Source organism: Monodon monoceros, unplaced genomic scaffold (genome assembly GCF_005190385.1).
Source record: "Monodon monoceros isolate NGI ecotype Baffin Bay Population unplaced genomic scaffold, NGI_Narwhal_1 Super_Scaffold_2, whole genome shotgun sequence".
NCBI lineage: Eukaryota > Metazoa > Chordata > Mammalia > Artiodactyla > Monodontidae > Monodon > Monodon monoceros.
In genome coordinates, this window is record NW_021703776.1 from 95,428,103 (window position 1) to 95,454,262 (window position 26,160).

Here is a 26,160-nt window from a genome sequence, read left to right on the forward strand (position 1 = left end):
TAGCACCCCTCGCCAAACACACATACTTAGCTGCCAAACCCAGGATTCCTTCTAGAACAGATACTACACGCTTAAACTAAAGAACTAAGTAGTTATGAAAAAATTACTTTAAACTTTTTGAGGAACCTTGTTCATTCATTTTCCCCACTCTCATTTTATGAAAATTAGGCAAGGCAAGATGTCTTTCTTACAAAAATTAACATCAGATCCTTAGTGAAATGCACGTATATGTATAAGCTGAACATATAAATTACATATAAGTGTATATGTTTAAGTGAAATCTTAATATTTTGTGCAAAAGTGGGTGTTTATATTTGAAATGAAGCACAGAATAGCATATCTGAAGCACTGATCTATAATAAGGATGGAACTGAGCCAAGGTACCTAAAGTATAAACTTTTCTTCTACTAAATATTTTTCTCATATAGCATTAAGATGAATAATTTGGACTTTGTGACCTTGGGTTCTTTTCCTAGTTGGTTTTTATAATTATTAGATAGTAAAGCAGACAGAAGAAATGATAGAAGTAGTGAATAGCTTCATATGGGATTTCTTGTCTACTGCATAAAGCCCAGTAGCTTTTCTATTGATCAGAATAAAGTCTGAAGGCCACATAAAAGTGGGTTCATTGGGCTTCCCTGGTGGCGCAGTGGTTGGGAGTCCGCCTGCCGATGGAAGAGACACGGGTTCATGCCCCAGTCCGGGAAGATCCCACATGCCACGGATCAGCTGAGCCCGTGAGCCATGGCCGCTGAGCCTGTGCTCCACAACGGGAGAGGCCACAACAGTGAGAGGCCCGCGTACCGCAAAAAAAATAAATAAAAATAAAAAGTAGGTTCATTGAAAATAAAGCCATAGTTTTATTTTACTCATAACATGCATAAGCATTTAAAGTAACGCTGAGGTGACCATGAAATCATCAAAAGTTTAAAGTTTCCTTCCCCACAGAGATGTTGGAAAAGTTAATTCCAATTTTTGAAAACTGGGACTTCTAAAAGTGGAAAAATTCAGTAGAGCACAGACAATTTTTGATAAAACTCTAGGCTGTTTCTTTTTTACCACCTGGAAGTCATTAAGAAGTTTAAGGAAGATGGCAGAATTCACCTTCTTACACCCTTCTTTTAAGTGATTTAAGGGGAAACAGGTGTTTGTATCTTATCAGCTGTAAATGACCCTTAGCAAACACCTGCCAACTGAAACCCTGAGTGATCCCTGAGCTTTGCTTTGCTACCAAAACTTATCCAAAAAGTTAGTTTATATTTAGTGTTTTCCAGTTCATCTAACTCTCTATAGATTTTCATCACGTGTATGTGAGAAAAATGGCTAAACATCCATGAACGCATCCAGTAGACTCTGGAGTCATTGAACATGTCTGGAAAAATCATCCTGTTGTCGCCAGAAGCCCACAAACAGGAATTCTGTACATATGGATAAATCATTTTTAAAATGCATACTTGATGGTAAAAACTATTAAAGTGATGAATAGGCCACATATTTAAGTCTGTCCACATACAATCAATACTGAAAAACCAATTAATCAAGAAATAGTCACTGAACTACTATAGGTAGATTGCTGTACTCAAAGCCAAAATGTGTTAAGAATAGAAAACATATTAATTTGAACAATGCCAAAGAAATTTATAAGGAACTTTTATCTTTGCTCTGCAATTTTATTCTCATGATTATCTAAATCATGGAAAGTTATATATAGATAAAGATATAGATACAGACATAGATATAAATATATAAACTAATGTATACAGAAAGAGACTATCTAAATATATCACTTTTCTACAGTCTGTTTTACCATGCTCTACAAATATTATAATATTTTGGGTCAGCCTAGGTTCAACTCAGTAAGAGGATTTAAAGGTCATTTTTTAGCTATATGATAAATCAAAATCATTCTGCCATAAAATGCCCCCAGGAGTAAATAGAGAAGTTGTCACATTTGAAATTTTAAACTTCACATACTCAACCCCAGTTCATTGCTAATTTTATTTAAATTTTAATGTATTAACCAAAATGATTTAATTTTATGTTTTAAATTTTAACACTAGATGTTTACATGTTAGGGCTGACGTATTTCCATACCCCTCAGTGCCCCTTCTAGTCAAAAGCTCCACCACTGCCTTGACAACAACTATTCAAATTTCTGTTCCCATTACAAAATATTTGCCTATTCTTGAACTTTACATATGTGGAGACACATAATACATACTCCTTTGTGTCTGGCTTCTTTCATAAAAGAAACATATAAAAGAAACACAATAATAGTGGGGGACTTTAACACCTCACTTACACCAATGGACAGATGATCCAAACAGAAAATTAATAAGGAAACACAAGCTTTAAGTAACAGAATAGACCAGATAGACTTAATTGATATTTATAGGACATTCCATCCAAACACAGCAGATTACACTTTCTTCTCAAGTGCACAAGGAACGTTCTCCAGGATAGATCACATCTTGGGTGACAAATCAAGCCTCAGTAAATTTAAGAAAATTGAAATCATATCAAGCATCTTTTCTGACCACAATGCTATGAGATTAGAAAGCAATTACAGGGGAAAACCCCACAAAATACACAAACACATGGAGGCTAAACAATACGTTACTAAATAACCAAGAGATCACTGAAGAAATCAAAGAGGAAATAAAAAAATACCTAGAGACAAATGACAATGAAAACATGACGATCCAAAACCTATGGGATGCAGCAAAAGCAGTTCTAAGAGGGACGTTTATAGCTATCCAAGCCTACCTCAAGAAACAAGAAAAATCTCAAATAAACGATCTAACCTTACACCTAAAGGAACTAGAGAAAGAAGGACAAACAAAACCCAAAGTTAGCAGAAGGAAAGAAATCAAAAAGTTCAGAGCAGAAATAAATGAAGTAGAAACAAAGAAAACAATAGCAAAGATCAAAAAAAACTAAAAGCTCGTTCTTTGAGAAGATAAAAAATAATTGATAAACCATTAGCCAGACTCATCAGGAAAAAGAGGGAGAGGACTCATATCAATAAAATTAGAAATGAAAAAGGAGAAGTTACAACAGACACCACAGAAATACAAAGCATCCTGAGACTACTACAAGCAACTCTATGCCAATAAAATGGACAACCTGGAAGAAATGGACAAATTCTTAGAAAGGTATAACCTTCCAAGACTGAACCAGGAAGGAATAGAAAATATGAACAGACCAATCACAAGTAATGAAATCCAAAGTGTGATTAAAAATCTTCCAACAAACAAAAGTCCAGGACCAGATGGCTTCACAGGTAAATTCTATCAAACATTTAGAGAAGAGCTAACACCCATCCTTCTCAAACTCTTCCAAAAAATTGCCATGGAAGGTACACTCCCAAACTCATTCTATGAGGCCTGCATCACCCTGATACCAAAACCAGACAAAGATACTACAAAAATCGAAAATTACAGACCCATATCATTGATGAATATAGATGCAAAAATCCTCAACAAAATGCTAGCAAACAGAATCCAACAACACGTTAAAAGGATCATACACCATGATCAAGTGGAATTTATCCCAGGGATGCAAGGATTCTTCAATATATGCAAATCAATCAACGTGCTACACCATATTAAAAAATTGAAGAATAAAAACCATTAGATCATCTCAATAGATGCAGGAAAATCTTTTGACAAAATTCAACACCCATTTATGATAAAAACTCTCAAGAAAGTGGGCATAGAGGGAAACTACCTCAACATAATAAAGGCCATATATGACAAACCCACAGCAAACATCATTCTCAATGGTGAAAAACTGAAAGCATTTCCTCTAAGATCTGGAACAAGACAAGGATGTCCTCTCTTGCCACTATAATTCAACAGAGTTTTGGAAGTCCTAGCCACAGCAATCAGAGGAGAAAAAGAAATAAAAGGAATACAAATTGGAAAAGAAGAAGTAAAACTCTCACTGTTTGCATATGACATGATACTATACATAGAGAATCCTAAAGATGCCACCAGAAGACTACTAGAGCTAATCAATGAATTTGGTAAAGTTGCAGGATACAAAATTAATGCACAGAAATCTCTTGCATTCCTATACACTAATGATGAAAAATCTGAAAGAGAAATTAAGGAAACACTCCCATTTACCACTGCAACAAAAGAATAAAACACCTAGGAATAATCCTACCAAAGGAGACAAAAGATCTGTATGTAGCAAACTATAAGACACTGATGAAAGAAATTAAAGATGATACCAACAGATGGAGAGATATACCATGTTCTTGGATTGGAAGAATCAATTGTGAAAATGACTATACTATCCAAAGCAATCTACAGATTCAATGCAATCCCTATTAAATTACCAATGGCATTTTTTACAGAACTAGAACAAAAAATCTTAAAATTTGTATGGAGACAAAAAGACCCCAAGTAGCCAAAGCAGTCTTGAGGGAAAAAAACGGAGCTGGAGGAATCAGACTCCCTGACTTCAGACTATACTACAAAGCTACATAATCAAGACAATATGGTACTGGCACAAAAACGGAAATACAGATCAATGGAACAGGATAGAAAGCCCAGAGATAAACCTGGGCACCTATGGTCAACTAATCTATGACAAAGGAGGCAAGGATATACAATTGAGAAAAGACAGTCTCTTCAATAAGTGGTGCTGGGACAACTGGACAAATTTTTAGAAAGGTATAGTAAAAAGTAAACTCAAAATGGATTAGAGACCTAAATGTAAGACTAGGCACTATAAAACTCTTAAAGGAAAACGTAGAAAGCACACTCTTTGACATAAATCACAGCAAGATCTTTTTTGACCCACCTCCTAGAGTAATGGAAATAAAAACAAAAATAAACAAAAGAGACCTAATGAAACTTAAAAGCTTTTGCACAGCAAAGGGTACCATAAACAAGATGAAAAGATGGCCAAGAAGCACATGAAAAGCTGCTCAGCATCATTAATCATGAGAGAAATGCAAATCAAAACTACAATGAGGTATCACCTCACACCAGTTAGAATGGGCATCATCAGAAAATCTACAAACGACAAATGCTGGAGAGGCTGTGGAGAAAAGGGAACCCTCTTGCACTGTTGATGGGAATGTAAAATGATACAGCCACTATGGAGAACAATGTGGAGGTTCCCTAAAAAAGTAAAAATAGAATTACCATATGACCCAGCAATCCCACTACTGGGCATATACCCAGAGAAAAGCATAATTCAAAAAAGATAGATGCACCCCAATGTTCATTGGAGCACTATTTACAACAGCCAGGCCATGGAAGCATTCCATTGAGAAACGAATGGATTAAGAAGAGGTGGTACTTATATACAATGGAATATCACTCAGCCATAAAAAAAAAAGAGAATGAAATTGGGTCATTTGTAGATACGTGGATGGATTTAGAGACTGTCATACAGAGTGAAGTGAGTCAGAAAAAGAAAAACAAATAGCGTATATTAACGCATATATGTGGAACCTAGAAAAATGGCACAGATGAACCAGTTTGCAAGGCAGAAATAGAGACACAGATGTAGAGAACAAACCTGTGGACACCAAGACAGGAAAGCAGGGCATGATGCGGGTGGTGATGGGATGAAATGGGAGACTGGGATGACATATATACACTAATATGTTTAAAATAGATAATTAATAAGAACTTGCTGTATAAAAATATAAAATAAAATAAAATTCAAAAAAGAAAAAGAAAAGATGACAGCGATAACATCAAAAGAACTCTGGGACCAACTTGAAGCTCCTAATACTCAATGCTGGATCAGTTTGAGCATCATTAGAAATGAGAACTACAATTTACTAAAAATTATCAAAATGGTTAAACACATGAATTCACAATTATTATATGTATGTTATATAAATAATGGTTCATAAATTCCATAGAATATTTCGCAGCATTAGTAATGATGTTTGGAAGGTTAGTCAACAAATTGGAAATGCTTATGGTTTTACCTTAAGTAAGATAATAAGCATTCTGACTACTACATGATTGTACATAAAAGATAATGTACATGTATATATGTACATGTACAAGAATACAAATGTGGAGAGAGAGGAGAGAGAACCAAAGATGCATTTTATAAAATGATGAAATTGTGAATGTTTTTTCTTCCTTGTGATTTCTACTTCATGGTTTCAATGCATTTTATTCTATGAAAATATTTTAGTGCAATAAAATCAAATTATAATTAATTGACATTTAAAATCTTTTGCACCCTGATTGACCTCCTTTTCCCTTCATTGAGGACAGTATGATATGAAGAGAACAAAGTTCTTAAAGTCAGTCATACCTGGGTACAGATCTTAGATCTGCCATTATTTTAAACCCTGGTGTCACATCCTAATATAATTTAACCGTTTAATCACAATGAATTTCTTTAGGAATTCTTTGGCAGGTCATCTGGTTATCAAATTGTAGATCAATACATTTTTAATTCTCTTTCTATTCCCTTGTTTGATCCTCAAATTTGAGAAACTTCTTTCTTATTTTCTACCATTTACAAAAAATCTGTTAAGATCAAACCAAGTTATATTTGAGATTCAAGTGAAAATGTTCGCATCGATTCAATTTTCTTTCACAAATCACTTATTGATACTTTATTATTTTCTATACACAGACTTCTGCATGGTCTATAATTCATTTTCACCAGATGCCCCTTGCAGTCTTTCTGATATTAGGAAACATATTAAGAACATTTACATTCTTGGTATTCATTTTCTGCAGGGAAAATCCAATTTGGTGTCTAAATATGGTCTTTTTATTCTTTATCATTTCAGTGCTGAGTAAATTACAGCTGTCCTCATCCTTTTACCACATTAAAATCCCTCAGCCTGTCTCTTTTAAAGGACAAATGATATTTTGCAACATAGATTTTGCTTTGGCTACAATTTAATCAGCCCCCTAAATCCTGCCGGTCACCTTCGGACTAAAACACCTCTTCTGTTCAGATCAAAATATCAGCTTTAGTGCCTGTCTATCATTTCAAGTGCAAGCTATTGAAGTCAAGACGGTGTCCTTTGTCGCTCTCCACTCTGAGAGGATTTTAAGGAGTTCTCGATTGTATTCTGCTGCTTGCATTTCAGACAACTTCAGACTACTTCAAATGACCTCTCATTCTGAACTCAGTACCGACTTACTCTTCTCGAGGCCCTATGATTGGCTCTCTGTAAGCAGTCCAGGACACTTAGAACTCATCCTTTTCATCCCACTATCTTCCTCTTCATATTTCAAGGGCTTCTTTCAGATCTGCCTCGGAATGCCATTTTGTAAAAACCCTGTACTGTATACATTGCCTTCAGTCACATATTACAGATCTGGGCTCCTGGCTGAAAAATTGGCTAAGTATTGATCACTGTTACTTAAACTAGATGGTCAGAGCTTAATTCCTTACTTAGCTTACTTCCTACAATTTCCTGGAAATACTGCATTTCTAACTAAATTTGAGTGTTTCAATTCATAGGAATATGTGTTCACAAATTAATTACTGATCACCCTTTCCGTGGAATCTGTGTATTTCCCCTTTGACCTGTACTCCCAGTCCTTCTATCCTGCCCTACTTTTTCTTTTTTCCATAGCATTGTAACATCCTAGATAATGCTTTTTGATTAGGCTAATTTTACATTGTCTTCTCTCTGCTAGAAATTATGCTTCACTAGGGTAAGGGTCTTTATCTCTTTTATTCACTGGTACATGTCATGTGTCTAGAGCTGCGCCTGGCACATGGTAGATACTCAACACTTCCTATCATGGAATCAATACATATTTTTTTTCTTTGTTTTGTTTTGTTTGATAGGAAAGAGGCTACAGAATGTTGTATGTGTACACTGTATTTTCTTTCATTCAGATTATTTGGAATCTGTCTTTCCATCCACTAACACATTTGTAGGAATGTTACACTCACAGGTACACTAGGACCTGATCAGATGATCCCTCACATGAGTTCCGTGATTTGTAGTCATGGAACGGAACAGGATGGAATAGCCAAGGTGACACACAGTACACCATGCTCGTGGATAAAGGTATCATACTTCATATAAAGGAGATAATTCACTCAAAGTCTTGAGCAAAATTTTAATGGAAGGGTACATTGTCTTGGGCTTTCTTATCGTTCCTCTCTCTGGCTCTTTGCCCCTTTGGCATTGCTCTCTTCTTTCACTCACATACATTCAATTATTCTTCACTATACAGGCTCTCAGAAAATGCTTTTAGATGCCCATGCAACACAAGGCTGCAAACACTGATAAAACTTTATCTGTAACTTCTGAAGAAGAAATAGAATTTTCACACAGAACAAAGCATTCAACTGAAGAGGTGGAATGGAAAAGTTTATTGATGAAATTTAAAATACATAGATGGGAAAATCAAAAACATTCTGGCACAGGGCTTCCCTGGTGGCGCAGTGGTTGAGAGTCCGCCTGCCGATGCAGGGGACGCGGGTTCATGCCCCGGTCTGGGAAAATGCCACATGCCACAGAGCGGCTTGGCCCGCGAGCCATGGCCGCTGAGCCTGCGCATCCGGAGCCTGTGCTCCGCAATGGGAGAGGCCACAACAGTGAGAGGCCCGCATACCGCAAAAAAACAAAAACAACAAAAACAACAACAACAACAAAAACATTCTGGCACAATGACCATTCCTTTGACCTGACATCATTTAAGTTAGAAATCAACTATTGAGATTTTGACCCTACCAAGCCCCTCCCCCAATCCCCAATACGACTTGTAAGAAGTATTATGCTCCTGTACTTACTAAGAATCTTATTTAACTGTACTTGGCAGGATCACTTTCTTCATATACACATGAAAAGCCAATCTCTGGCAAAACCCTAAAGGAGAACGAGCATGTTTCTTCAACCTTTACATTAGCCCTTTTACGATCTACTAGGAAGAGGGAATGAGGAAATTCAAAGTGCTCTGTATTGTACTCAGCATCCCTACTTCTTTTAAATAAACCTATTTGCTCTAAGCAGACAGTCCAGTAGTCCATTATTAAAGTCACTAAACCTTCCAGATAGTTACAAGTTTAGAGAGCACTCCTGAACAAGTTCATTTTTAATAGTGAATTTTTCAGAAATGAGTAAGAATTTTGGGTCAGGGTGTCTACAGAAGTCAAAAGGGCTATTAAAATTTAATTTGTTCTGTGAACCCAGAGAAAAGAATTAATTCAATGTATAGGAATTCTTTTTCATTTTAAATCAAGAATTGCCTTCCCTGTAAAATGTAAAGCACTATATACATGTTGGCTAATATTACTAACAATAATAACAATGTATCTGTAACTCCGCATCATGTAGTATTTTCTCAGCCTCTGATATCTACCATACCTCTTTTTAGCCTTTTAAAGAGCTCCCTTTAAATGATGGTATTGGCATTTATTTAGCTACTAAAATTATTTACAGCATTCTTTTAATTGATAAACTTTATTTCTTAGAGCAGCTCTAGGCTCACGGCAAAACTGAGCAGAAAGCACAGAGTTCTCTACTGTTAATAAAAAGGTTGCTTTGTTTTAATTTGGGTTTTTCTTTTTGAGGTATCAGAATTTTATGAAAATAGGGTCCCGATGGCCCTTGCTAAAGAGGCACCAGCTTCTGCTTTTCTACCATGTATCCTGTTGGTATTTATTCCAGAAGCATAAAGTGGGCAGATTAAGGCCGCATACATTTAAGTGCTTCCGTAGGCTGGAAGTATTTTTACGTAATGGAATACTGGAGATGTTTCTTTCATAAAAATTTCCCAGGAAAGGTTCCGTAAGTTAACCACTCATAATGCTGGTGGGAGTGGCCTTTAGTCCAGCCCTCCATAGGTTCATTTGAAGAAGCACACCTCCATAAGGAAGCTTCCTTCTTCCCTCCAAGATGATGGTTTTTTCATTGTCTAGGGGCTATTCTTTGTAGACCTGTAGTGGAATCAGTTTACCACTACCTAGAAAAAACTCCTTACGTTCACAAACAGCTGGGTTAAGGCAGGAGGAGTAAATTTAAGTTATTCAAAATAGAGAATTCTCTAAGGAAACATTAGGGTTAATTTAATAAAAGAATAAAATACAGGGGCTTCCCTGGTGGTGCAGCAGTGAAGAATACGCCTACCAATGCAGGGGACACGGGTTCGAGCCGAGCCCTGGCCCGGGAAGATCCCACATGCCGCGGAGCAACTAAGCCCGTGAGCCACAACTACTGAACCTGCTCTCTAGAGCCTGCGAGCTACAACTACTGAGCCTGCACATTACAACTACTGAAGCCCACGTGCCCAGAGCCCGTGCTCCGCAACAAGAGAAGCCACAACAATAAGAAGCCCGCGCACCACAACGAAGAGTAGCCCCCGCTTGCCGCAACTAGAGAAAGCCCACGAGCAGCAACGAAGACCCAACACAGCCAAAAAATAAATAAATAAAATAAATAAATTTATTTTTTAAAAAAGAATAAAATAAAAGTGCCAGTCGATATTGCATTATAATGCTGTTTCTGACAGTGGATATTGACTTACTGACATTAATCCCAGGATTGTCTGTTCTTATTTTTAATATAAGATTCTGTACTTCATAAACAACCATATATTAACCAACTTTCTTCATATTTTTGACACATTTCTGTGGTCCGGCAAATGTCATTCTTCCTCCTGATTTAAACTTTGGTTATTGAGTTTTTAGCAATACCTTAAAAATGGGATTGGGAAATACTTTAGCCAGCCAAATGTGATAACTTACTTAGGGTTTCACACTTAGAGCTATATCATCAAAAAACCTGCTTTAAACTGTGAGGAAAATGGCAGTTTACAGTTGCATTAAAAATACTAAAATGGGGCTTCCCTGGTGGCGCGGTGGTTGAGAGTCCGCCTGCCGATGTGGGGGGCGCGGGTTCATGCCCTTGTCCGGGAGGATCCCGCGTACCACAAAGCGGCTGGGCCCATGGGCCGTGGCCACTGGGTGCTCCGCGGCAGGAGGGGCCACAGCGGCGAGAGGCCCACGTACCACAAGAAAAAACGCACACACACACACACACAAAAATACTAAAATGAATGAATCCATTACTCAAGACACAGCCATGACAGGTCTGTAGTTGTTATTTTCCCAAGTGCCTGGCAACGTTATCTGTCTTGGATTTAGATTCTACTGTTGGCTGCCTGAATTAACTCCTTCAGTTCCAGCTCCAGATAAAACACCATTTCAATTTTAATGTGCTCAAAATTACAACTTTCTTGTTTTTAATTTATAGTTGAAGGGGAATGGTTATTCTTTAAAGAAAGAATTTCCCCTGATCCTGTTTTTCACCTTCACATTTATATACTCTGAAGTATACAACAGACAAGTTAATAGGTTAATAAAAGATCTGAAAAGTGACATTTGAAATCTGTCTTTTGAATTTCATAATGGACAACAAAAACACAGCTCTCTCTGGAAGACCCATGAAGATGTGCTTTTAAATAAATTTTTTGTTAATAAATATAAACAGGTTTCTTAATACACCTTTAAAAAAGTTTATTCTGGCGTTAGGCTGCTGTGTGTTGAATCCTAGCCCAGTTCTTTTTAGTTGTATGATTACTTGCTACCTACTTAATCCACAGTGGCTCATAATCATGTTCTGTAATTAGTAGTAATATCATAGGGTTTTGTTTCAAATACTAATATAAATTAATATACCTAGAAGAAACATTCAAAGCCTCAATGTGTATTTTTTTAAATGGTGCATCCTACTTTAGGGTTTACCAGCCACAATGTTTGCAAATGCCTGTATTGATTTTTTTGATATGTTTTGTCTTATCCTAATAACCCATTTCAAAATCTAATATTGGTAGAGCTTTTATAGTTTACACACTGTTTCACATAATTTATGTTCCTCTTAATGTCCTGATCATGACCACTCTGGGGGATAGGTATTATTATAATCCTATATTACAGAAGAGAAAGCTGAACAAGGGATGCTCTTGCATGAAAGTATCAATATACCAAAAAACATCTTGCCCCATTTCCCTCTGGTTGTCTACAATAGGCCTCTGCTTTATAAGAAAATGCAATGAGTAACATTAATAGTAATTACCATTGACTAAGTTAGATATTATCACGCATAATCCTTTCGTCTTTGCAGCAACTCAGTAATATTATTTATTATTATGACTACCTTCATAAAGATGAGGAGCCTGAGGATTTACAGAGAGTAATGGATATACTCCATGAGTGACTGGACTACAATGAAAACCCAGATATCTTGATTTCAGTGCAGTGATCTCTACCTTCATCCTCTACTGCACCTAAATGCTTTCTGGTAAAGAAGATGAAAGATTCATGTAAAACCAATTTAGTGGTTCAATTGCTATTGCAGCTTATTAAGTATGTAGCTTATTATGCCATGGCATAATAAGCATAATTCTTAGTAGCTAAATACATTTATCATATATAGATGAAAGATTTCCAATATTCTTAGACATTTATTTCCTGCAATTCTTTTATGAATTGGGGGATTTGGGACCATGACCTTTTCTAATGTTTTCCCTCAAAAGTGTGGATATCAACAACTGTCTAATATATGCATGAATAAAATGCTATCAACTAAATATAAATATGCATAATTGTATGCCATTTACCATATCATAATATAATTGCCATGTTTGCATTGGGAATTCTGTGATACCTTGTAGTTGTAATTCTAGTCCTATGTACATGTAGGCAATAACATATATAGGAATTAACTATTAACACGGCATATCATATTATCCTCAAGTATTCATTTTAAAGTACTTTCCACATATGAACACTTTTAAACATTTTAAACTTTTAAAGTAAGATAGTTATAAAGAATTCTTTTGAGGAGAAAAAGAAATTGATGTTAAAGACAACAAGTATACTGAAAATTTTAATTCAGTTGATCAGTATTAAACATTGATTGAGAGAGGATTCACAGCACCTTTAGTTTTAAATAGACCTATATTTCCAATGTGAATTGTTTATCAAAGCAACCCCCAGAGTGGAAGGAACTCTAAGACTGAAAATAAAATTTTTTTAACTTGACATAATTTAAATATTTTAAATACAGTGGTGGATGAGAGAACATTTTTGCCAATCTTTTTAGTAACAGAGATGTCTCAGTTATGTGTTTAGTCAAATGATTAGTTTCCCATGAATAATATTCATGTAACTATAATACCGTATTGACTGGCCTTACATTTTTAGACTCATAAAGACAAAGAAAAGATCCAATTATGGTTACAAAATAAAATGTAAATGCTACAAACCTTGACATTTTAAAGACCTTAAAATTGCCAACATTTAGAAAAGAAGATGTTAGAAATAGAGACTAATTTCCTCATCTTTTTGACTTGGAAAAAACACAATATCTGAAGTTGATGACTCATAAAACATATTAAAAAATCATGAAGTATAACAATGGAATAAAATGATTTAAATGAAAAAAAATGAAGAGGATTGAGTTGAAGATAAAATTGTATTTATTCCTATTCTTTAAAATGAGGAGTCAACCAAATTCAACACAGTTGATAAATTAAGAAATTGACAGATAAATTATTTAAATTTATAAAGATAGCCACTAGAAGAACCCAACCCTAAGCACTATTAAAAATGGTTACTTTTGATGAAGAAGATTGGAGGAGGGGACAAAAGTCAGAGTATTCAATTTTGACAATTCTGCATAAATTTGTTTTGTTCTTGTTTTTGTTTTAGACGATGGTAGGTAACTTTTAAATTAATAATAACATTTTCTCCTCCCAAATGACTTTCTCTACATGAGTTAAACCACAGTAAAAAAGATTACTTTTTAAAAAATTCTCCAACTATCCTTCTTTTTTGGCTCTATAGAGAAAAGCACAATAAAACATTGGTTTGAAGTAGCTCACTTATAAATATCAGAGTTCTAAAAATTTATGAATTGAAAGAAAATGCTTTGTTATTATGTTTCAATTATCACAACAACTTTATGTGATATGTTTCTTTCCTTAAAGCATACATGGTAGACATATGTAAATTTGTAGTTATCTATTAAAGATCATTTGAACCCCCTGTGGGCTACTTAAGAAGGACGCTCATTAGCTTCTGCAAGAAATAACTGCTTAACAATAGTTTTTTGTTTAATCGAGGTCAAGTTCATGTAACATAAAATTAACTATTTTACAGCATGCCATTGAATGGCATTTAGTATATTCAAAGTGTAGCTCAACCACCTCTATCTAGTTCCAAAAACTTTTATTCATCCCCCACAAAATTCCCATACCCATTAAGCATTAACTTCTCATTCGTCCCCTCCTCCCAGCCTCAGGCAACAGCCAATCTGTTTTTTATGTCTATGGATTTACCTATTCTGGACATTTCATGTAAATGGATTCATACAATATGTGATGTTTTGTGTGTGGCTTATTTCATTTAGCATTACGTTTTTGAGGTCCATCCATGTTGTAACATGTACCACAGTACTTTATTTCTTTTCATTGCTGAATTGTATTCCATTATACATATATGCCATATTTGTTTATCCATTCATACACTGATGAACATTTGGGTCATTTCCACATTTTGGCTATTTTCAATAATGCTGCAATGACCATTTTTGTACAAATATTTGTTTGAGTACCTGTTTTCATTTGTTTGGGATATATACCCAGAAGAAAAATGGCTGGGTCAAATTTGGGAGTTTTTCAGCCATTATTTATTTAAATATTCTTTATGCCTCTTTTTCTCTTCTCTTTGGGAACTCAGATAATGCATGTGTTGGTATATTAGATTCTTCTCCATAGGTCTCATTGACTCTGTTCATTTTTCTTCATTATTTTTTCTGTCCTCACATTGAAAAATTTTAATTGTCTAATCACTCAGTTCACTGACACTTTCTTATACCTGCTTAAATATGCTGTTGAATACTCCTAGTGAATGTGTCGTTTCTATTAATGCACTTTTAAGTTCCAGAATTAATACTAGGTTCATCTTTTTATCTCTTTATTGATATTCTATGTTCGTTCATAGATAGTTCTGGCTTCCTTTAGTTATTTGCTTAAAGTTTCCTTTTGCTCTTTGAGTATATACAAAACAGTTGATTTAAAGATTTTATCTAGTATATCCAATGCCTGGGCTTCCTCAGAGAGGCTTTCTGTCAATTAATTTTTTACCAGTGAATGGGACATTCTTTCCTGTTTCTTTTTATGCCTTGTTTTGTTTTGTCTTGCCTTGTTTTTTGCTGAAAACTAGACATTTTGAATATTTTAATACAGTGACTCTGGAAATGAGGATTCTCCCCCCTCTCCAGTGATTTTTGTTGTTGATTGTTGAGGTTTGGAGTCATCTTTTTATTTTCTAAAGTGACTTTTCCACACTATTTTCACAGAGACTCTACTCCTTTTCCTGTGTGATCACTGAAGTCTCTGTTGCATTATCTTAGCAGTTACTCAGTGACTTGACAGGGATGTTTTCTAAGAGCACAATTTAGCAGTCACTTTCTTCATTAAGCACTCCCCTGATGCTTTAAATTCTTGATTAGATTTTAGAGTTCTGATAATGTTTATTCCTTCAGGTTTTTTATTTGCTTGCTTGCTTTGGGTTTTTTGTTTTGTCAATTTAACAGTTGCTTCAGTGGAGGTTCTATTCTTTCTCTTCTACAATTTCCATGATGCCACTCCCCATACAACAGTTTGGGATAGAATATTGGTGGTGGTGGTGGGCTTGGTTATGAGAAAACTTAAAAATTGCATTTATTTTTTTCCTTGCTATCTTTGTAACCAACTCTTCTTTTAGGCGTCTTAGTTTAATTATTCAGAGAAGTAGAAACAGAGAGAGAGCAATATAACATAGTTTTGTATCAAAAATAAAAGATTTGATAAATAACATAATGAAAAAGTTTTCTTGGGAATTTTTTTGTGAAAAATTAATTTATGCATTTGTTTCTCAAATATTTATCCAATACCTGTTATGTATCAGGCAACTTCTAGGGTACAGTAATAGAAAAAAAATATTCCCTTCATTTTATTTATACTCTAGTAGTAGAAGACAAATCATAATCAAATATAAAAGTAAAATATAGAGTATATCAAATTATTTTAAGTGGAAATGAAAAATAAACCAGTGAAGGAAGATAGAACGTGTAAGGATAAGAGAAAGGCAACTTTAAATCACTAAGAAGGTGATTTTCAACAAAAATCTAAATAAGACAGGTGACAGACTGAGTCATGTATAAATCTGAGGAAAGGGCATTTCAGCGAAATCACAAGTGCAGAGCGCTTGAGGCAGGAACTTTCCTGAAGAGAGTGGAGTAGCACCAAGGAGCTGAGTGCCTAGAGTGTGCTGAGTAAAATGGGGGTGGTGGGGGTGCTTAATTTTCAGACACAAAGTTAGATGGAAAGGGGTTAGATCCTATGGCAACATGTAAACCATTAAAACATTGCATGCAACTTGGTTTTAATACAGGTGAAATGAGAATCCATTGGAGAGCCAAAAGCCTTAGAATCATAAATTATGATCAGACTTTTGGTATTAAAAAATCACTCTAAATGAACGAGTTGACTATAGAGTTCAAAAACAAAAGTACAAATAGAGAGCATATTTTAGAAACTATTGCAAAAATCCTGGGGAAAACTGATAGTGCTTTGTTCCAGTAGAATTGGGGATGAGGAGAGGTGATCAGAATCTGGATACATTTTTGAGAGCAGAATTACAATTTATCCTGGCACAGTAATCCCATTTAAGGAATCTCCAGTCATACCTTGTTTTATTGCACTTCATTTCATCACTATTCACAGATGATGCATTTTTTTTACAAACTGAAGTTTTGTGGCAGCCCTGTCACTAGCAAGTCTATCGGCGCCATTTTTCCAACAGCCTTTGCTCCCTTCACGTCTCTATATCATTTTGGTAATTCTCACAAAATTTCAAACTTCTTTATTATTATTTTTGTTATGGTGATCTGTGATCAGTGACCTTTGATGTTACTATTATAATTATTTTGGGGCACCATGAACTGTGCCCATATAAGATGGTGAACTTAATTGAGAAATGTTTTGTGTGTTCTGACTGCTCCACCTACCAGCCGTTCCCCCACCTCTCTCCCTTTCCTTGGGCCCCCCATTCCCTGAGACACACAATACTGAAATCAAGCCAATTAACAATACTACAATGGTCTCTAAGTGTTCGAGTGAAAGGACCAGTCAATCAATGTGGGACACTTCATTGTTGTTTTAGTTTAAGGAATGGCCACAGATACCCCAACCTTTAGTAACTACCTGATCAATCAGCAGCCATCAACATTGCGGCAAGACTCTCCACCAGCAACAAGATTATGACTCATTAGTGGCTCAGATGATAGTTAGCATTTTTCAGCAGTAAAGTATTTTTTTAGTTAGATATTGGTTTTTTAGACATAATGCTATTGCACCCTGAGTAGACGATAGTATAGTGCAAACCTAAGTTTTATATGCACTGGGAAATCAATAAATTCATGTGACTCGCTTTACTGTGGTGGTCCGGAACAGAACCTACAATATCTCCGAGATATGCCGCTATTATATGGAAATAATCTTATGTCATCAAGTAGCTTAACAGTAAGTTTTTTCCAGAATATTTACTGACTCATTACTTTTACTAGTACAAATGGCAACAACCTAAATAAACAATGCACATTCATTAAACATTAATTAGACATTTCTACCCAATAACTGAATAACTTCTCACACATGGATTATCTTTGATCTGTTGCCCTCTTAGTGTTAGGTTTATAATGACTTTTATTAAAAGAAAAATCTACCCATGGATCCTCTGCATCAAAATATCCATTCCAGTACCAGACTTTCTTAATATAAAATCAGTTCCTCCTTTGATTGTACAAATGGTCAAAGAGAACACGAGCATTTGGAAACAAAATTTTGTTATTGCCATAGATTACTCTTTATATGTAAATCCAAGAAAAACCTGCTAAAAGTTGATGACATTTCTGGAGTTTCCCAGTGGGATGCTGGAACCAACTGGCATCTGCTGTAGAGGGCCGATTGTTAGATATCCAGGAATTTTGCAAGCCAGTCGCGGCACTTTGGTAGCTTGAAATCAACCATGGTGGGAGCATTTACACCACAGAAACTGGTAAGCATGACAAATCAGCACCCACACAGAGCCAGTTTTTAAACATTCACCAGCACACTACTGAGTTTAGGTTCTTAATTCTAAGCATTAAAAAGACTGAGAAAATAGATTTAGCACAGAAGGAGCCCTGGATTAAAATATAGCTCAAAATAAATGCATTTTTAGAGAGTTTATGTCTTAAAATGAGTTTATATTCTAAGAACGCAGTAACGATATATCATGTTTTTAAGAGACATGTTATTTGCTGCCATATATCACACACTTCTGAATACGCCTCCTAATGAAAAGTAAATCTTGGGCAAAATCTAAATGTTTAGTGACATGAGAAATTAGCCAACCAAACTTTAGAATTTGCAATACATTTTGTCTTCAAAATATTTTACAAAGCAGCATGCAATTATCAAATACTACAAAAATGTTCTTATTTACCTGGATATCTGTGGTGATCTTTTAAGATCATGGGGCAAAACTGCTTATCAACAGGACTTGTAGCAACCAAGTCTGCAGACACTGAAAGAGAGAATATACAACAGTTCTTTTGAAAATTTCCATCACTTGTTGGTTTTCCCTGGTGGCACAGTGGTTAAAAATACGTCTGCCAGTGCAGGAGACATGGGTTCGAGCCCTGGTCCAGGAAGATCCCACATGCCACAGAGCAACTAAGCCCGTGTGCCGCAACTACTGAGCCTGTGCTCTAGAACCCGTGAGCCACAACTACTGAGCCCGTGTGCCACAACTACTGAAGCCTGTGCACCTAGAGCCCATGCTCTGCAACAAGAGAAGCCACCTTAATGAGTAGCCCGCGCGCCACAACGAAGAGTAGCCCCCGCTCGCCGCAACTAGAGAAAGCCCCAAGCAGCAACGAAGACCCAGCGCAGCCAATAAATTAATCAACTAAAAATATATATACATATCCATCACTAGTCACCTGCTTGCCCTTGCTACAACTTTCCTTTTCAGATTTCTCTTTCAGCACATATATCTGGTGTCTCTCTCGTTCAGTTGTAAATTGTCTTTGTTCTACGAAATTTACGAGATTTTCACCACATAAAATAGTCTCTGACAAAATCATTTTTGATCTGTCCACTAGGATTTGGCCAGATAGATCTGCTGTGATGCCTCAAGCAGCCATGCTCAGCCTGGCAGATCACACTTTCACCACAAGGGGCATAAAAGACCAAATCAGCCAACAGTTTTAGTGCAGGGAGTTAAAATATGAATCATGGCTGTTTTATAAACCACTTCAGAAAAAAAAATCCATACTTGAATGTTTTGAGGTGCTTAGCCTTGCAAATAAGCAATTACCCATTATATTTAAACTATATGTCAAAATGCTTACATGTAACGCTTACATGTAAATGCTTACATGAACATTTCCTTTTTGCTTTTTCCTATTAGAATTCTTATTCCCTATGTAGTAGTCTAAGACCTCTATCCTTCTTTCTGAGTAAGGCATAGAGACTTGAGATTATATGAATGAGATAGTGCTTAATTATAACTTTCAGTTACATTGCTCTATTCTCCATAGTTTACATACTATTGCTACAGCATTCAATACGAGAAATGATTCAGGGAAAACCTTTTTAATATTGTTAAAATCCAACATTAACTTGAGCATTTATAATGATCCTGCTGAAACAATTTGATAAATAGGACAATAGTAAACACCTTCTTTTTTCTTAAACATAAATGTTTATTTTTAAATGTTCATATTGATCAGAAATCTTGTGTTCCTTAATCTGGTTTAAAACGCACTCAAGATTTTAAAGCAAATCTTTTGAACTCTTTTGAGCATTAAAATACTATTTGGGATGTGACATATTAAGCTGTTATATTTACACTAGCTTATATTGCACATGTTTTTCCATTTAGAGGAAAAATTCTGGCTCTGGTTTCAATAATTTAATTCAATACAATAATTACAGATCTCTCAGACACCTGCAAAGGTCTGGATAAATAAATGATATTATTTCAACAGAGTCTTTTTTAATATTCTGGGAAGATAAAAATGATTTTCAGATCACCTTATTCATTGTTATATCCCCAATACCTAAGTCCTAGCAAAGGAGATGCTTTGTAAATATTTGTTGAATGGCTGTTGACTTTAATGTAATAAAAACTATACTAGTAGTATGAACACGTCATACAATCAAAAAGAAAAGAACTTTTGCTGAAAATCTGAAATAGATCATGCAGATTCTAGATAATTTATTTTCCATAAGCAATTTATCCCTGAGAAGAATGTAAATTCCAAGGATAATTTTATGATACTTGTCACTTTTAGGTTCCTTTAAAAAATACTCAGAAAAATAGAGTATGTAGTCTTTTGTGATTTGGGGGTCATCACCTTTGATAATATAACAGCCTCTGGACCATTTCGTAAAATATCAATTTTCCTAAAATACCATTTGCTAAAAGTCAATGTACATGCAATTTTCATGAAATTTCAGGGTTCCCTGAACCCCTAAAGCCCATCCACATGTCATAGGGACCCTAGTTTAAGAAATTCTGAGTCACAATATTACCAAGGAAAGCTCCTAATGGTGTGGAAAATATCTCATAGTCATCTTCAGATTACTGGCACACTTCAGATTCCCCTGGGAAGTGGAACCGTACAGACAGTTGGACTTAAGACTTTTTGACTTTACAGTGTTGCAGAAGCTACATGCATTCAATAGAAACCACATTGCAAATTTTGATCTTTTCCAGGGCTAGAGACAGGCAGTACAAGACATACTCTGTCATGATGCTGGGGAGCGGCAATGCCGAAGCTCCCAGGCAGCCTCAAGATCAAGAGGGTAAATGACCAATGCACTTATGACCATTCTGTACCCAAACAATAATGCAATTTCTCACTTTACTTTAGTAGAGCATTCAATATATTGGATGAGACTTTGAACACTTTATAATAAAATAGGCTTTGTGTCAGATGATTTTGCCCAACTATGGACTTGTGTAAGTGTTCTGAGCATTTTTAAGGTAGGCTGGGCTAAGCTGTGATGTGCAGTAGGTTAGGTGTATTAAATGCATTTTTAACTTACAATATTTTTATGGACGTAACCCCATCATAAGTCGAGGGAGATCTAGACTAAGCTAAATGAAATCCTAGGAGTCTCCATTGGACAAAGTTTAGACCAGATAACACTAGGTGTTATTCAGTGCTTTCCTCAGAAGGACGTACTCTATGTGGACATTCATATACTTCAATTACTAGGTGAGAGCCTTGTTTAGTAAGTGGGAAATGAGAAAAGGAAGAGCACACAAAACAGGGAAATTACTAAGACCGCAGACAGTTCTGTCCCCTCAACAAGAAAACTAGAGTGGCTGAGAATTGAACTGTTTAGCTTTGGCCTAGTTAAGAAACTATAAAATGACACTGCCTTGCACAAATGAGAAAAACATAGATGCTCTATAAACTGCAAATCCAACAAGAATTTGTAGTTCCTGAAGCTTCTGAAATGGCGTGGTCCTTTATTCCAGCTAGTGTTTGAAACCCAGAGCAAATCAAAGCCATCAGCAGACGTCCCTCAGTGACCCATGACACACCTGCTTGCACTCACCATACCCTTCCTCTTTCCTATTGCAGGGGAAGAAATGTCCCTTCACCATCTAAAGCGGACCTTTCTTATTTTTCTTCAAACTGTCCTCCATTGATCCAGTCTCCTTACATCAACACCATTCCATCACCCTCAAATCTTTCTTTCTTTTTACAGAGAAATTCTAAAGGAAAAAGAAATGCATTTGCATGTATATACTCTATATATCCTCCCATCTATCCCACTCACTCCTCAGTATATTCTGGTCCAAATTTTGCCTCAACCCTGAACTCCAAGGCATGAAGGCCAATGGAGCCTGCCAGTCCTCCTTTTGCTGGAGTTCTTATGTGTTTTAACCATGTTGAATATCCCCTCTTTCTTGAAACATGCTCACCTTTAGATAAAGTACTATGTTTTTCTCCCACTTTTTTTCCTAGTCACTATCTCCTTTGGAGGATCATACTCTCTCCCTAAGCATTGGAATCTGGTTTTACTCACTTCATTCTTTGCCCTCTCCTGGTTCAAAACCTTCTGGTTTTCTAATCTCTCTTTTTTTTCCTTGAAGCAACCTATGTGTTTAAATGATTTAAAATACAATTATAGATTAATGTCTCTCAAATGTTTCTCTACATAGATCCCTCCTCTATGTTCAAGCCCATGTATACAACTCTTTACAGAATACCTACAATTGGATGACACACAGATACTACAAATTAAAATATCCAAAACAATAGCTTCTCCTCATGTCATTAAATGTTGTCAAGAGCCATATAACTTTACTTTCAATAGTCATTCATTATAAAAAATACTATAAGCAAATATGACATAATGTGAAAAAAATAAATGTATAAAATTCTGGAATTATATCGAGCTTAAAAATTGGCTCTATCAAAAATAGAAATTTCAGAGGGCAGACAGCAGAAGCAAGAAGAACTAAAATCCTGCAACCTGTGGAACTAAAAGCATGTTCACAGGAAGAGAGATGAGATGAAAAGGGGGAGGGCTATGTACCAGATGAAGGAACAAGATAAAACCCCAGAAAAACAACTAAATGAAGTGGAGATAGGCAACCTTCCAGAAAAAGAATTCAGAATAATGATAGTGAAGATGATCCAGGACCTCGGAAAAAGAATGGAGGCAAAGATTGAGAAGATGCAAGAAATGTTTAACAAAGACCTAGAAGAATTAAAGAACAAACAAACAGAGATGAACAATAGATAACTGAAATGAAAAATAAACTAGAAGGGATCAATAGCAGAATAATTGAGGCAGAAGACTGGATAAGTGACCTGGAAGACAGAATGGTGTAATTCACATCTGCAGAACAGAATAAAGAAAAAAGAACGAAAAGAAATGAAGACAGCCTAAGAGACCTCTGGGACAGCATTAAAAGCAACAACAGTCGCATTATAGGGATGCCAGAAGCAGAAGAGAGACAGAAAGGACCAGAGAAAATATTTGAAGAGATTATAGTTGAAAATTCCCTAACATGGGAAAGGAAATAGCGATCCAAGTCCAGGAAATGCAGAGAGTCCCATACAGGATAAACCCAAGGAGAAAGACGCTGAGACACATAGCAATCAAATTGGCCAAAATTAAAGACAAAGAAAAATTTGTGAAAGCAGCAAGGGAAAAATGACAAATAACATACAAGGGAATTCCCATAAGGTTAACAGCTGATTTCTCAGCAGAAACTCTACAAGCCAGAAAGGAGTGGCATGACATATTTTTAAGTGATGAAAGGGAAGAACCTACAACCAGGATTACTCTACATGGCAAGGATCTTATTCAGATTCGATGGAGAAATCAAAAGCTTCACAGACAAGCAAAAGCTAAGAGAATTCAGCACCACCAAACCAGCTCTACAACAAATGCTAAAGGAACTTCTCTAAGCGGGAAACACAAGAGAAGAAAAGGACCTACAAAAACAAACCCAAAACAATTAATAAAATGTTCATAGGAACATACATATTGATAATTACCTTAAACGTGAATAGATTAAATGCTCCAACCAAAAGACACAGGCTTGCTGAATGGATACAAAAACAAGACCCATCTATATGCTGTCTACAAGAGACCCACTTCAGACCTAGGGACACATACAGGCTGAAAGTGAGGGGATGGAAAAAGATAATCCATGCAAATGGAAATCAAAAGAAAGCTGGAGTAGCAATTCTCAAATCAGATAAAATGGGCTTTAAAATAAAGAATGTTACAAGAGAAACAAGGAAGGACACTACATAATGATCCAGGGATCAAACCAAGAAGATATAACAATTATAAATATATATGCACTGAACATAGGAGCACCTCAATACATAAGGCAACTGCTACCAGCTCTAAAAGAGGAAATTGACAGTAACACAATAATAGTGGGGGACTTTAACACCTCACTAACACCAATGGACAGATCATACAAACAGAAAATTAATAAGGAAACACAATCTTTAAATGACACAATAGACCAGATAGATTTAATTGATATTTATAGGACATTCCATCCAAAAACAGCAGAGTACACTTTCTTCTCAAGGGCACATGGAACATTCTCCAGGATAGATCACATCTTGGCTCATAAATCAAGCCTCAGTAAATTTAAGAAAATTGAAATGATATCAAGCATCTTTTCTGACCACAACGCTATGAGATTAGAATCAAATACAGGGATAAAAATGTAAAAAACACAAACACATGGAGGTTAAACATTATGTTACTAAATAACCAAGAGATCACTGAAGAAATAAAAGAGGAAATCAAAAAATACCTAGAGACAAATGATGATGAAAACACAACAATCCAAAACCTATGGGATGCAGCAAAAGCAGTTCTAAGAGGGAAGTATATAGCAATACAATCCTACCTCAAGAAACAACAAACATCTCAAATAAACAATCTAACCTTACACCTAAAGGAACTAGAGAAAGAAGAACAAACAAAACACAAAGTTAGCAGAAGGAAAGAAATCATAAAGATCAGAGCAGAAATAAATGAAATAGAAACAAAGAAAACAATAGCAAATTTTAATAAAATGAAAAAATGGTTCTTTGAGAAGATAAACAAAATTGATAAACCATTAGCCAGACTCATTAAGAAAAAGAGGAAGAGGACTCTAATCAATAAAATTAGAAATGAAAAAGGAGAAGTTACAACAGACATCGGAGTAATACAAAGCATCCTAAGAGACTACTACAAGCACCTCTATGCCAATAAAATGGACAACCTGGAAAAAATGGACAATTTCTTAGAAAGGTATAACCTCCCAAGACTGAACCAGGAAGGAATAGAAAATACGAACATACCAATTACAAGTAATGAAATTGAAACTGTGATTAAAAATCTTCCAACAAACAACAGTCCAGGACCAGATGGCTTCACAGGTAAATTCTATCAAACATTTAGAGAAGAGCTAACACCCATCCTTCTCAAACTCTTCCAAAAAATTGCCATGGAAGGAACACTCCCAAACTCATTCTATGAGACCACCATCACCCTGATACCAAAACCAGACAAAGATACTACAAAAAAAGAAAATTACAGACCAGTATCACTCATAAATATAGATGCAAAAATCCTCAACAAAATACTAGCAAACAGAATCCAACAACACATTAAAGGATCATATACCATAATCAAGTGGAATTTATCCCAGGGATGCAAGGATTCTTCAATATACGCCAATCAATCAATGTAATACACCATATTAACAAATTGAAGCAGAAAAACCGTAAGATCATCTCAATGGATGCAGAAAAAGCTTTTGATAAAATTCAACACCCATTTAGATAGAACTCTCCAGAAAGTGGGCATAGAGGGAACCTACCTCAACATAATAAAGGTCGTATATGACAAACCCACAGCAAACATCATTCTCAATGGTGAAAAACGGAAAGCATTTCCTTTAAGATCAGGAACAAGTCAAGGATGTCCTCTCTCGCCACTGTTATTCAACAGAGTTTTGGAAGTCCTAGCCACAGCAATCAGAGAAGAAAAATAAATAAAAAGAATACAAATTGGAAAAGAAGTAAAACTATCACTCCTTGCAGATGACATGATACTATACATAGGAAATCCTAAAGATGCCACCAGGAAACTACTAGAGCTAATCAATGAATTTGGTAAAGTTGCAGGACACAAAATTAACGCACAGAAATCTCTTGCATTCCTATACACTAATGATGAAAAATCTGAAAGAGAAATTAAGGAAACATTTTCAGTCACCACTGCAACAAAAAGAATAAAATACCTAGGAATAAACCTACCTAGGCAGACAAAAGACCTGAATGAAGAAAACTATAAGACACTGATGAAAGAAATTAAAGATGATACCAACAGATGGAGAGATATACCATGTTCTTGGATTGGAAGAATCAATATTGTGAAAATAACTATACTACCCAAAGCAATCTACAGATTCAATGCAATCCCTATTAAATTACCAATGGCATTTTTTACAGAACTAGAACAAAAATTCTTAAAATTTGTATGGAGACAAAAAAGACCCCGAATAGCCAAAGCAGTTTTTAGGGAAAAAAGTGGAGCTGGAGGAATCAGACTTCCT